Source organism: Triticum aestivum, chromosome 6D, assembly GCF_018294505.1.
Source record: "Triticum aestivum cultivar Chinese Spring chromosome 6D, IWGSC CS RefSeq v2.1, whole genome shotgun sequence".
In the NCBI taxonomy this organism is placed as follows: Eukaryota; Viridiplantae; Streptophyta; class Magnoliopsida; order Poales; family Poaceae; genus Triticum; species Triticum aestivum.
The window spans coordinates 492,768,720-492,782,326 of record NC_057811.1 but is presented as its reverse complement, the minus strand read 5'-3'; positions in this window follow the sequence as shown (position 1 = coordinate 492,782,326).

The window sequence follows — 13,607 nt, the reverse complement described above, 5'->3', positions numbered from 1 at the left end:
TCTCGGAGGGGGCTGATTAGGGACAAGGGTAAAATGGTCATTTCCACTATGTCAAACCATAGTGAAAATGATACCAAAAGTTCGGTCTCAATGAGACGAAGAAGTGAGCGTTGGATTCACCTCAATCGGAGTTACGGTTGCGGAGTTATAAGGTGTAGAAGATCAGGGACCTATCGGTGATAAAAAGATTTTCAGACTGGACTTAGGCAGAAAATACAGAAGGCGTACTTCAGTAAATCCGCTTTCCTAAAGCGAAAGCGTACTTCCAGACGAAGCACCCGGAGAATATGCTTTCATCTCATGAAGACGTACTCACCAGAACTGCGCGTCCACTTATCCACGTCAGCTGGCGCCTCGTGCGGCTGATGGGTGGGACCCGCGTTGACCTTCTCCTTCAACCCAGCGCTCGCCCGCAGGACAGAGGGAGCCGCGCGCGCCGGCGGCGACCCCCGGCGGCTCGGGCCATCTCAGGCGAGGCTCCGACCACCGTTGGACTCGGCAGGAACGGCCGCATCCGTCTGGAGCAAACGCAGGTGTCGGGGACGCTTCGAACGACGGCGGCTCGCGGAGCAGAGAGCCCGGGAGGCGGCAGCCGATCCTTGGGGTCACGGCTACACGGGCTCCGGCAGCGAGATGAGAGGAGGGGGAGGATCTATGGAGCTCGGGGAGGACGCGGGTGAGGTCAGAATGGAGGGGGAAGGCTCGGATGACTCGGATTTAAGCCGAGCTTCGCGGCGGCCATGGCGGCCATTTGAGACAAGGAGAGGCTCCGGGGCTCGGGCAAGTGGCTAGGCGGGACCAGAGGAGGGTGGGAAGGATCTTGGTGAGATCATGAGGCAAGGGGAGGGGCTTAAATAGCCGCGGCGAGGCGGTTGGGCTCGGTTGGCGCCGCGGACGCGTGTCCGGCGCCGCGGACGCGTGTGCTCGTGCATGGGCTCGAAGGTAGACGACGCAGGGGAACAGACGAGTGGCAGGGCTCACGGAGACGAGGCAAAGCTCAGGGACAAGAGATGGAAGAGGACATGGCCGCGGAAGACGATGCGGTCACGGGTCAGAACGGTGCGGTGATGGTGACGGCTCACCGGGGAAGAAGACGGAGGGGGCAAGCGCTTCGGAGGGACGGCGACATCACGGGGAAGCTATTGGACACGCTCCCGTGCGCGAAGACGACGAGAGGAGAAGGGGCCGAACACAAACGACATTCAGCTCGCGTCCATTGCTGCCAGAGCGCGTGCAAACGACGCGGTCACCACCGTGACCGGCAATGAGGGGACGCAAGAGGCAGGGAAACGTTGTCTAGTGTTTAGTCCTTTCATACTACAGGCCGAGGGAGGTGATGGATCGACAAAAGGAGCCAAGGTGATGAATGAGGAATCGTCTGAAGTTTGCTGTATCAGATTTGGTCGAGCACTGCTGTTCAACAGGAAGTTGATTGTGTCAAACGGAGTTGTCTGGGATGATTAGGATAGGAAGTAGTATGATCCTAGAGATTTGGAGGTGATTTGGACCAAGCATTAATACACTTGCTTTGCAAATGCACAATCTGGTCCAGAAATAAGATCATGATGGTGCACTCAAATGGAGAAGCCACTTGAGCTGAAAATGGGCAAGGCTAGATGATTTGGTCATATGAATATGTTGTAAAGGTTTCATACCAATTGGATAAACCAAAATGGTACTTCCTTCACAAACATTCCCACTGACTAGAAACTTGCAAAAATTCTAGAGGAAAATTGGCTAGATGGAATATGCCCAAATTGGGTGGAGATGGGTTATATGGATAGGAGAAGGCCTAAAAAAATTTGCAGCCATAATAGAGCAAGATAAAATATACTTGCTTCACAAACTGAAATTTTGGACAGAATCAAAGATTTGAAGCTGTGCTCACATGGAGGCATTAGATGAGCTCAACTTTGGTGGAGGGCCATGAAGGACCATGCAAAAGTGCAACTCATTTGGATATGCCTAGCTTGTACCTCCTTCACAAAGTTTCTTTCTGGACAGAAACTTTGGAAAATCATAATTAAATGACTACTAGGCACATGAGGTTGCATTTTGGCATGTGGCAATGATATGGACAGGAAAAGGTGTCCAAGGAGTTTTAGGTAAATTGGGAAATGGAAAATAGCACTTGCTTCACAATGTGCCATTTAGGGCAGAATGGGAAAAGAATTATTGGAGGAATATTTTTGAACATGGCAATGAAATTTTTGCCATATTTGATGAATATAGGACCCAAACAATTTATGAGAATTATTTCGGAATATTAGGAGTGATGAAAATATAGGTTGCTTCACAACCTAGGGTGGACAGGGTTATTCCTTTAATAGAAAAAGGAATATTCCCTAGCAAAAGAATTTTGGGATTGGGCTAGGATGGAAATGATATGATCTAGGGAAGGATTTGAGGTTGACAAGCCACTCTGGAAGCAAAGAAGAGGTCATCTTCTTCAGTTTCCAGACCACAAAGGCACGGAGAAAGAAAACTCAAGCAAAAATCTCAGAAAAACAAATGAAAAAGAAAGGGCCAAAAATCAGGCTATGACAAAAGGTTCCATACTTGGAAATTACAAATTTACTCGACTCAAAGACAAGCTTGTAGCCATCTCTACATAGAAGAGATCCGCTAACAAGATTTTTATTGATAGAGGGGACATAATGCACGTTCTTCAGTCGCACGATCTTCCCCGAAGTAAACTTCAGATCGACCGTGCCAACACCATGAATAGAAGCACTTGAACCGTTGCCCATCAGCACGGTTGAAGTCCCTGCGGTCTGTTAAGACGAAAACATGGAAATATCACTGCATACATGCACATTAGCACCCGTATCAATCAACCAATCAGGAGAATGACATACTGAAAGAATAGTGGGAAATATACCATACCCAGCATCCTTCATGTCAGTGTCTCCAATGACAACATTAGCGGTCTTACCGCCTTTCCCAGGATGACACTTGTCATAGCGATTAGGGCAAATAGGAGCCCAATGATCAGGATCCCCACACACATGACAAACACCTTTCTTCTTGTCATTCTTCTTCTTGAAGTTCGTGTGCTGCACAACCTTGTTCTTCCCATAAAACTTTGCTTTACCATCAAACTTGCCCTTGTTCTTGAACTTGTGGGGCTGGAAGTTCTTCTTCTATACCAGATTGGCACTAGAACCTCCCTCAATACCTCGAGCATGGTTGTCCTTTGCTCTCGCCTTTTCTTCCACATCAAGAGTACCAATGAGTTCCAGAACGGAAAACTCTTGCCTCTTATGCTTCAGTGAGGTAGCAAAGTTCCTCCATGTGGGAGGAAGCTTAGTGATGATACCTCCGGCAATAAACTTGTCCGGTAGGATACAATTGAAGTGCTCAAGTTCTCTAGCAAATGACCATATCTCATGAGCTTGCTCAACCACAGAGCGCTCTTCAGTCATCCTGTAGTCATAGAATTGCTCCATGATGTACAGCTCAGTGTCAGCATCCGAGACCCCAAACTTGGCCTCGAGTGCGTCCCACATATCTTTTCCATTATCAATTGACGCATAAGCATCAACTATGTTCTCACCAAGAACACTCAAGAGAGCAGCCTTAAACAGGGTATCCATTTTTTGAAAAGCTTGTGCCTGTTGAGCATCTTACTCTCCTTCAGGTTTGCCAAGAGTGGCGTCATAGCAACTCATTGTTTGAAACCAAAAGACTGCTCTCACGCGCCACCTCTTATAGTGGATACCCTCAAACATACGAGGTCTCATGGAAGCAGCAAAACCACTTGGGGTAAATTGCCTATCATAAGGTTTTTGGATTGTTGGAAATATGAGCAATTTACCGAATGACTTTATTAACATAAATACTAGATAAAGCATGACTAGTATAGCAGTGATAAAACAAGCCATGCGATTTGACAAAGAGAAGGTAAACAACATCTTCATATATGAACCGTAACTAAACATATCTAGAGCAGACAGTATAGCAAGTTGCATATATGAAATAGAGTCTAACATATCGAGGGCAAATACTAGAACCAGAAACTGTAGCAAGACCTCTAATAGAAAGAGGAAAAACATGTACGGGACAGCAGCAGCAGAAGCACTGGACTTGGGGTCGGTGTCCTTGCTAGCCATGTCGTCGAGGAGGTCGTGGAGGTCGGGGAATAAGTCGTAGTCGGGGAAGTAGTCGTTGGAGTCCGGGGTGTCCGTGACGAAGAAGTCAGTAGTCGCGCGAAGCGCTCCCCAAAAACCTTATCACCCTTCTCCTGTACAGGACTCAAAAGGTGCGGTTTCGGAGGCCTACTGTCCCGACCTGCGGTGCACGCCGCAAGCCGGGATGGGGAAGAACGTAGCAGCAGCGCAGTGCTCAGGAACATGGTGGTGAGAGGGAGATGGTCTTTCTGATGTGTCTCTCTGGAGAGGAGCGACCTCTCTTATATAGGCACAGGAGAGAGAGGCGAACAGGCTGCGGCGGGAGGTGAAGCAACGGAGGGAGACGAAGAGAACAGGTAGCACGCGAAGAGGTGTGCCGTTCGCATTCAAGCTCCACTACAGCAAAAACGTTTTAGCTCCCGTGTGACCGTTCGTATACTCATCGTGCGTGGCAAAAATTTAGACATCGGCTCGGCTCATTCCCGCAACCCGCGTCGCGTCGCGTCGCGTCGTGACGAGGCGTGGCGAGGCGGGCGGCGGAGGAGGAGTGCGCGTGGATGTCCCTCTTGTTCTCATGCTCATACAAATGGGGAAAGCCTTATAAAGAGGTCCAACTCCCTCTAAACTAGCAATGTGGGACTAAACTTTAGTTCCACCTCTTGCCTTGCACGAATGGGCTGTGTGGGCCTCTAGGATTTATTAGGAATTTCTGAAACTGCTATTGAGCTAGGCCCAAAATAGAGAAAATTCCAGCAACAACAACCCAAGTTGTATCTGGGAAACATCATCAAGATATCAAGCTAGCCAGGGTCATCACTGGCACATGTCGAGCACGATCTTACCTTCTTTTCACCTGCAAAAGGAAACCATTTAGGAAAATAAACCACTATAAGACACCAAAAAAGTACAGTAGAAGTATTGATGTTTGAATGCATCAGAAACCAAATTTCTGCTCCAACAAAATCTCGAAAAGTAACAAAGACAACTGTCTAAATATCCAAAATTGCGACGGAACATATGTTTTTAGTGAAAAGATGAGCAAACAAATATGTGGCTTCCAAATTATCACACCATACACACGAGATATGATGTTGCTTAATTCCCAATTCTTCGATCAAGCAACAATTCTAGCAAATAATTTCAGCAGCGGCATTAGCTAAAGATTTATACTCAGCTTCTGTACTTGATCTTGGTATTGCTGCATGTTTCCTAGCACTCCGAGAAATAAGGTTAGAGCCAAAAAAATACTGCAAAACCTCCACTAGACTTTTTGTCATCACTGTAACCTATCCAATCAGCATCAGAGAAGACACTCACAAGTGTGGAATTCGAGCGTCTGATTTCAAGTCCCAAATTCATAGTATGTTTCACATAGTATACAATTCTATTGACAGTTGTCCAGTGTGTACACGTAGATGCATGCAGATATTGACAAATCTTATTAATAAAAATTATATTTCAAGCCGTTTGAGATTCAAGTACTGTAAGGCTTCAACGACGCTTCTATATTTTGTACTTTCTTCTTCCTTAAGTAGCTCTCCTTCATATGCTAAATTTTTTTCTTAAGAAGGCAAAGGTGTGGTTGAAGGATTAATTACAATCCTTCATCCCCATGCGTGCTATAAGTTTAATAACATATTTCTCTCGGCTTAGTACTATTCCATCTTGAATTTTAACATCAATGCCTAGGAAGAAGTGCTAATCTCCAAGATCCTTCAATGCAAATTTAGGACTCAAATCATTCAGAAGAGCATTAGTAGCAGTTTGTAAAGAGCTTGCAACTATAATGGCATCAACATATATAAGCACAAAGATAACAATATTTGCTTTGTTATAAATGAACAATTAAGTGTCAACTTTGGATGCAATAAAACCAATATATTTTAACTGGGAGCTCAACCTGGAGTACCATGCTCTAGGTGCTTGTTTCAGGCCATAAAGAGCTTTGTCAAGCTTGCATAGGTAATGGATGCTTACTTGACCTCATATCCTGGTGGTTGCCTCATAAACCTCCTCTTCCAGAACACCATGCAGAAACACGTTTTGCATATCTAGCTGTCTCAAACTCCATCCTCTGGATACAACAATAGCTAGCACCAGTCTTATGGTTGCAGCTTTTACAACATGACTAAAAGTATCTTCATAGTTTGTTGTTTAAAACCTTTTGCAACTAGACGAGTTTTATACATTTCAATAGAACCATCTGCTTTCTTCTAGATTCTATATATATATACCCATTTGCAGCCAATGACGTTTTTACCTCTTTGATCAGGCACAACATTCCAAGTTTTGTTTCTCACAAGTACAGAATATTATTCATCCACTGCTTTCTTCCATGTCGGATCTCCAAGTGCACCATCCAGTTTTGTTGGCCCTCCTGCAATAGACAACATACCCTAGGGTATAGTAACATCATTTACTCAAACATATGAAGGATGAACATAGAGGATAGGAATACAATACAAGCCTATACCGAGTCAGAGGAGGATAAAGGCATGGCGGTGTTGGTGGAGATGGCGTCGGTGAAGACAGTGGCGAATGAGATGGCACCGGCCCAAAGGTCGGTGCGGCATGGTGGCGGAGCCTCCTCTTCCTTATTCTTGTCTTGGCCCTTCTTCAATGGTGGAGTTGTTCTTGGAGTGGCACGATGATGCACGTGATGAAGAACATTTGCGTGAACCTTCTAGGCTTCTTGGGCGTGTATGGGAAGACAAAAGATACACCGGAGGCACGGGAGGACCTGTAACATTTGCACAAAAAATACGGCATGCCTCAAAAGCAGTATGAAGGTCCTGCCAGCTACGCTCTTACGAAAGAAGAGAAGGAAATCTTCTTTGCATGCCTGCTCAGTATGAAGGTCCCGTCTGGCTTCTCGTCGAATATAAAGGGAATAATAAATATGCCAGAGAAAATTTTCCAGAACCTAAAGTCTCATGACTGCCACGTGATTATGACGCAACTACTTTCGGTTGCATTGAGGGGGCTTCTACCGGAAAATGTCCGATTAGCCATTGTGAAGCTATGTGCATTCCTCAATGCAATCTCTCAGAAGATGATCGATCCAGAAATCATACTAAGGCTAAGGAGTGATGTGGCGCAATGTCTTGTCAGTTTCGAGTTGGTGTTCCCACCATCCTTCTTCAATATCATGACGCACGTCCTAGTTCATCTAGTCGACGAGATTGTCATTCTGGGCCCCGTATTTCTACACAATAGGTTCCCCTTTGAGAGGTTCATTGGAGTCCTAAAGAAATATGTCCGTAACCGCGCTAGGCCAGAAGGAAGCATCTCCATGGGCCATCAAACAGAGGATGTCATTGGGTTTTGTGTTGACTTCATTCCTGGCCTTAAGAAGATTGGTCACCCTAAATCGCGGTATGAGGGGAGAATGACTGGAAAAGGCATGCTTGGAGGGGACTCAATAATATGCAGGGACGGGCATTCTTGGTCTCAAGCACACTACACAGTTCTACAGAACTCTACCTTGGTGACCCCGTATGTCGATGAACACAAGAACAGTCTGCACTCCAAACACCCGGAGCAGTGTGACGACTGGATTATATGTGAACTTCAGGACTTTCGGCAGTTGGATGGAAACACGTCTCAGAGGTGACAACACTGTTTGTGATGAGCTGTACTCGTTGTCCAGGGGACCATCTTCGACTGTATTTACTTACAAAGGATACGACATAAATGGGAATACATTTTACACGATCACCCAAGATCAAAAGAGCACCAACCAAAACAGCGGTGTCTGCTTTGATGCAGCAACCAAGAGGGGAAAGGACACATATTATGGTTACATAGTGGACATATGGGAAAATCACTACGGACATGATTTTAAGGTCCCTTTGTTTAAGTGCAAATGGGTTAATCTGTCAGGAGAGGGGGTACAGCTAGACCCACAGTACGGAATGACAAAAGTGGATCTGAACAATCTTGGGTACACAGACGAACCGTTCGTCCTAGCCAATTATGTGGCGCAGGTTTTCTATGTGAAGGACATGTCTACCAAACCGAGAAAAAGATAAGAAAAGGAAGCGAACACATCATACAACGAGCCAAATCGCCACATAGTTCTTTCAGGAAAAAGAGACATCATGGGAGTGGAGGGCAAGACAAACATGTCCGAAGATTATGAAAAGTTTCATGAAATTCCTCCCTTCAAAGTCAAGGCTGACCCAAGCACCCTGATAAACGATGAAGATTATCCATGGTTACGGCGCAATAAGCAAAGGACACAAGCGAAGAAAAAGTGAAGACTTTCTCTCCACAACTATTATGATGATGCCTTTGATCTAGAATATCACTGCAGTTTCATGTGAAGAAATGAAATGCCTGTTGTAACAGACGAGTTTCCGTATGAAACCCTGATACTTCGAAAGAGATTGTCCATTTTGTACACGAAGTGCATCCAGTTTTTGCCGTAACCCTCTCTACTTTTTTGCACATGCTATGTGAGTGAAATGATGATGTCATGCCAAGTTTCAAACTTTTCAGATTTCATTTTGCAGTGCTTTTCAATTTCAGGGTCTTATAGCTCAAAAAAATCAGTAAATGCATGAAAAAAACAAGTGAAGTCAGAAAGGGTTGAAAATTGATGATGTGGCTTTGAATGGTGCATTTTGAACACACCAGAAGTCTGGAGTTCAAATAAGTTCAAAAAAATGAAATGCCTGTTGTAACAGACGAGTTTCCGTATGAAACCCTGATACTTCGAAAGAGATTGTCCATTTTGTACACGAAGTGCATCCAGTTTTTGCCATAACCCTCTCAACTTTCTTGCACATGCTATGTGGGTGAAATGATGATACCATGCCAATTTTCAACCTTTTCAGATTTCATTCTGCAGTGCTTTTCAATTTCAGGGTCTTATAGCTCAAAAAATCAGTAAATGCATGAAAAATAATAAATGAAGTCAGAAAGGGTTGAAAATGGATGATGTGGCTTTGAATGGTGCATTTTGACACACAAGAAGTCTGGAGTTAAAATAAGTTCAAAAAAATGAAATGCATGTTGTAACAGACGAGTTTCCGTATGAAACCCTGGTACTTCGAAAGAGATTATCCGTTTTAGTACATGAAGTGCATCCAGTTTTTGCCGTAATCATCTCAACTTTTTTGCACATGCTATCTGGGTGAAATGACACCATGCCAAGTTTCCACCTTTTCAGAGTTCATTTTGCAGTGCTTTTCAATTTCAGGGTCTGATAGCTCAAAAAAATCAGTAAATGCATGAAATATAACAAATGAAGTCAGAAAGGGTTGAAAATTGATGATGTGGCTTTGAATGTTGCATTTTGAACACACAAGAAGTCCGGAGTTGTAATATGTTATTAAAAATAAAAGAGAGGCGCAGTGCTCACATGCACGTTGCTTAGCTTCAGGCCTTGAGGAAATAGTGTAGACTGCACGGAGCTATGTGTAGTTTTCGTCCGAAACCCTGATAGCTCCGTGCAGTCTACACCACTTCCTCAAGGCCTGAAGCCAAGCAACATGCAGGTGAGCATTGCGCCTCTCCTTCATCGTCTCTGCACTCAAGGCTTATAAACCGTTGCGAGTGCCACTCACTTGGTGAGGTGGGACTAAAAAACAGCTGCAGAAAGAATCAACTAAAAAACTCTATTACCGGTTCATGCCACGAACCGGTACTAAAGGTGCTCGTGGGGAGCCTTAGAACCGGTACTAAATGAAATGCCTTTGTAACAACCTTAGAACCGGTACTAAAGGAATCAACTAAAAATCTTTTATAAACCTCTAGTATTATTGAAACTAAAATTATATAAAATTTATGCAACTAAAATTATCAAAGTATTTTATGTTCAAAACATTAAAAGAAAAGAATTTTCATAAAATAAATAAATCAATCAAAAAAGAAAATAAACTAAATAAGTAGAAACAAAATAAACTTTAATAAATAAGTAGAAACAAAATAAATTAAATTAAAATTTAATAAAATAAATAAGTAGAAACAAAATAAAATAAACTTTAATAAAATAAATAAGTAGAAACAAAATAAACTTTAATAAAGTAAAATAAAGTAAAATAAATAAAATTTAATAAAATAAATAAAGCAACAAAGAAAATAAAAAAATAAAAAAAGTGCCACGTACTAGGCCACCACGGCCTGAATACGACTAGAAACCCAACCATGGGCCAGGATTCAGGCCCGCAGCAGCCCCAGTGGAAACGAGTCACATAATGATAAATTAGGCCCGAAAGCCTGCAGTTGAGAGGAGCTCGAGTGGGTGGGCGCAGCAGCGCTTATAAACCACTCTCGAGCTCTCTCAACTAGCGAGGTGGGACTAAACTTTTGGCCGCGACGCGGGCAGCACAAGGCCTTTGGTCCCGGTTGATGGCACCAACCGGGACTAAAGGGGTGCTTTGGTCCCGGTTCATGGTACCAACCGGGACCGATGCCTGTTGGGGAACGTAGTAATTTCAAAAAAATTCCTACGCACACACAAGATCATGGTGATGCATAGCAACGAGAGGGGAGAGTGTGTCCACGTACCCTCATAGACCGAAAGCGGAAGCGTTATGACAATGCGGTTGATGTAGTCGTACGTCTTCACGATCCGACCGATCCAAGTACCGAACGTACGACACCTCCGAGTTCAGCACACGTTCAGCTCGATGACGTCCCACGAACTCCGATCTAGCAGAGCTTTGCGGGAGAATTCCGTCAGCACGAAGGCATGATGACGGTGTTGATGATGCTACCGACGCAGGGCTTCGCCTAAGCACCGCTACGATATTACCAAGGTGGAATATGGTGGAGGGGGGCACCGCACACGGCTGGGAGAGATCAACAGATCAACTTGTGTGTGTTCTAGGGTGCCCCCTGCCCCCGTATATAAAGGAGCAAGGGGGGAGGCCGGCCGGCCCTGTAGGGCGCGCCAGGAGGAGTCCTCCTCCTAGTAGGAGTAGGACTCCCCTCTTTCCTACTCCTACTAGGAGGGGGAAAGGAAGGGGGAGAGGGAGAAGGAAAGGGGGGCGCCGCCCCCCCTCTCCTAGTCCAATTCAGACCAAACGGGGAGGGGTGCGCGGCCTTCCCTAGGCCAGCCCTCTCTCTCTCTCCACTAAGGCCCATAAGGCCCACTATTTCTCCCGGGGGTTCCAGTAACCCTCCGGCACTTCGGTTTTCTCCGAAACCACTCGGAACACTTCCGGTGTCCGAATATAGTTGTCCAATATATTGATCTTTACATCTCGACCATTTCGAGACTCCTCGTCATGTCCGTGATCATATCCGGGACTCTGAACTACCTTCGGTACATCAAAACACAAAAACTCATAATACCGATCGTCACCGAACTTTAAGCGTGCGGACCCTACCGGTTCGAGAACTATGTAGACATGACCGAGACACGTCTCCGGTCAATAACCAATAGCGGAACCTGGATGGTCATATTGGCTCTCACATATTCTACGAAGATCTTTATCGGTCAAACCGCACAACAACATACGTTGTTCCCTTTGTCGTTGGTATGTTACTTGCCCGAGATTCGGTCGTCCGTATCTCAATACCTAGCTCAATCTCGTTACCGGCAAGTCTCTTTACTCGTTACGTAATGCATCATCCCGCAACTAACTCATTAGTCACATTGCTTGCAAGGCTTATTGTGATGTGCATTACCGAGAGGGCCCAGAGATACCTATCCGACAATCGGAGTGACAAATCCTAATCTCGATCTATGCCAACTCAACAAGTATCATTAGAGACACCTGTAGAGCACCTTTATAATCACCCAGTTACGTTGTGATGTTTGGTAGCACACAAAGTGTTCCTACGGTAAGCGGGAGTTGCATAATCTCATAGTCATAGGAACATGTATAAGTCATGAAGAAAGCAATAGCAGTAAACTAAACGATCAAGTGCTAAGCTAACGGAATGGGTCAAGTCAATCACATTATTCTCCTAATGATGTGATCCCGTTAATCAAATGACAACTCATGTCTATGGTTAGGAAACTTAACCATCTTTGATTAACGAGCTAGTCAAGTAGAGGCGTACTAGTGACACTATGTTTGTCTATGTATTCACACATGTATTATGTTTCCGGTTAATACAATTCTAGCATGAATAATAAACATTTATCATGATATGAGGAAATAAATAATAACTTTATTATTGCCTCTAGGGCATATTTCCTTCAGTCTCCCACTTGCACTAGAGTCAATAATCTAGATTACACAGTAATTATTCTAACACCCATGGAGTCTTGGTGCTGATCATGTTTTGCTCGTGGAAGAGGCTTAGTCAATGGGTCTGCAACATTCAGATCCGTATGTATCTTGCACATCTCTATGTCTCCCACCTGGACTTGATCCAGAATGGAATTGAAGCGTCTCTTGATGTGCTTGGTTCTCTTGTGAAATCTGGATTCCTTTGCCAAGGCAATTGCACCAGTATTGTCACAAAATATTTTATTGGACCCGATGCACTAGGTATGACACCTAGATCGGATATGAACTCCTTCATCCAGACTCCTTCATTTGCTGCTTTCGAAGCAGCTATGTACTCCGCTTCACACGTAGATCCCGCCACGACGCTTTGTTTAGAACTGCACCAACTGACAGCTCCACCATTCAATATAAACACGTATCCGGTTTGCGATTTTGAATCGTCCAGATCAGTGTCAAAGCTTGCATCGACATAACCATTTACGACGAGCTCTTTGTCACCTCCATAAACGAGAAACATATCCTTAGTCCTTTTCAGGTATTTCAGGATGTTCTTGACCGCTGTCCAGTGATCCACTCCTGGATTACTTTGGTACCTCCCTGCTAAACTAATAGCAAGGCACACATCAGGTCTGGTACACAGCATTGCATACATGATAGAGCCTATGGCTGAAGCATAGGGAACATCTTTCATTTTCTCTCTATCTTCTGCAGTGGTCGGGCATTGAGTCTGACTCAATTTCACACCTTGTAACATAGGCAAGAACCCTTTCTTTGCTTGATCCATTTTGAACTTCTTCAAAACTTTATCAAGGTATCTGCTTTGTGAAAGTCCAATTAAGCGTCTTGATCTATCTCTATAGATCTTGATGCCCAATATATAAGCAGCTTCACCGAGGTCTTTCATTGAAAAACTCTTATTCAAATATCCTTTTATGCTATCCAGAAATTCTATATCATTTCCAATCAACAATATGTCATCCACATATAATATTAGAAATGCTACAGAGCTCCCACTCACTTTCTTGTAAATACAGGCTTCTCCAAAAGTCTGTATAAAACCATATGCTTTGATCACTCTATCAAAACGTTTTTTCCAACTCCGTGGTTGCATCATATACAACTCTTCTTCTAGAAATCCATTCAAGAATGCAGTTTTGACATCCATTTGCCAAATTTCATAATCATAAAATGCGGCAATTGCTAACATGATTCGGAGAGACTTAAGCATCGCTACGGGTGAGAAAGTCTCATCGTAGTCAACCCCTTGAACTTGTCGAAAACCTTTCAC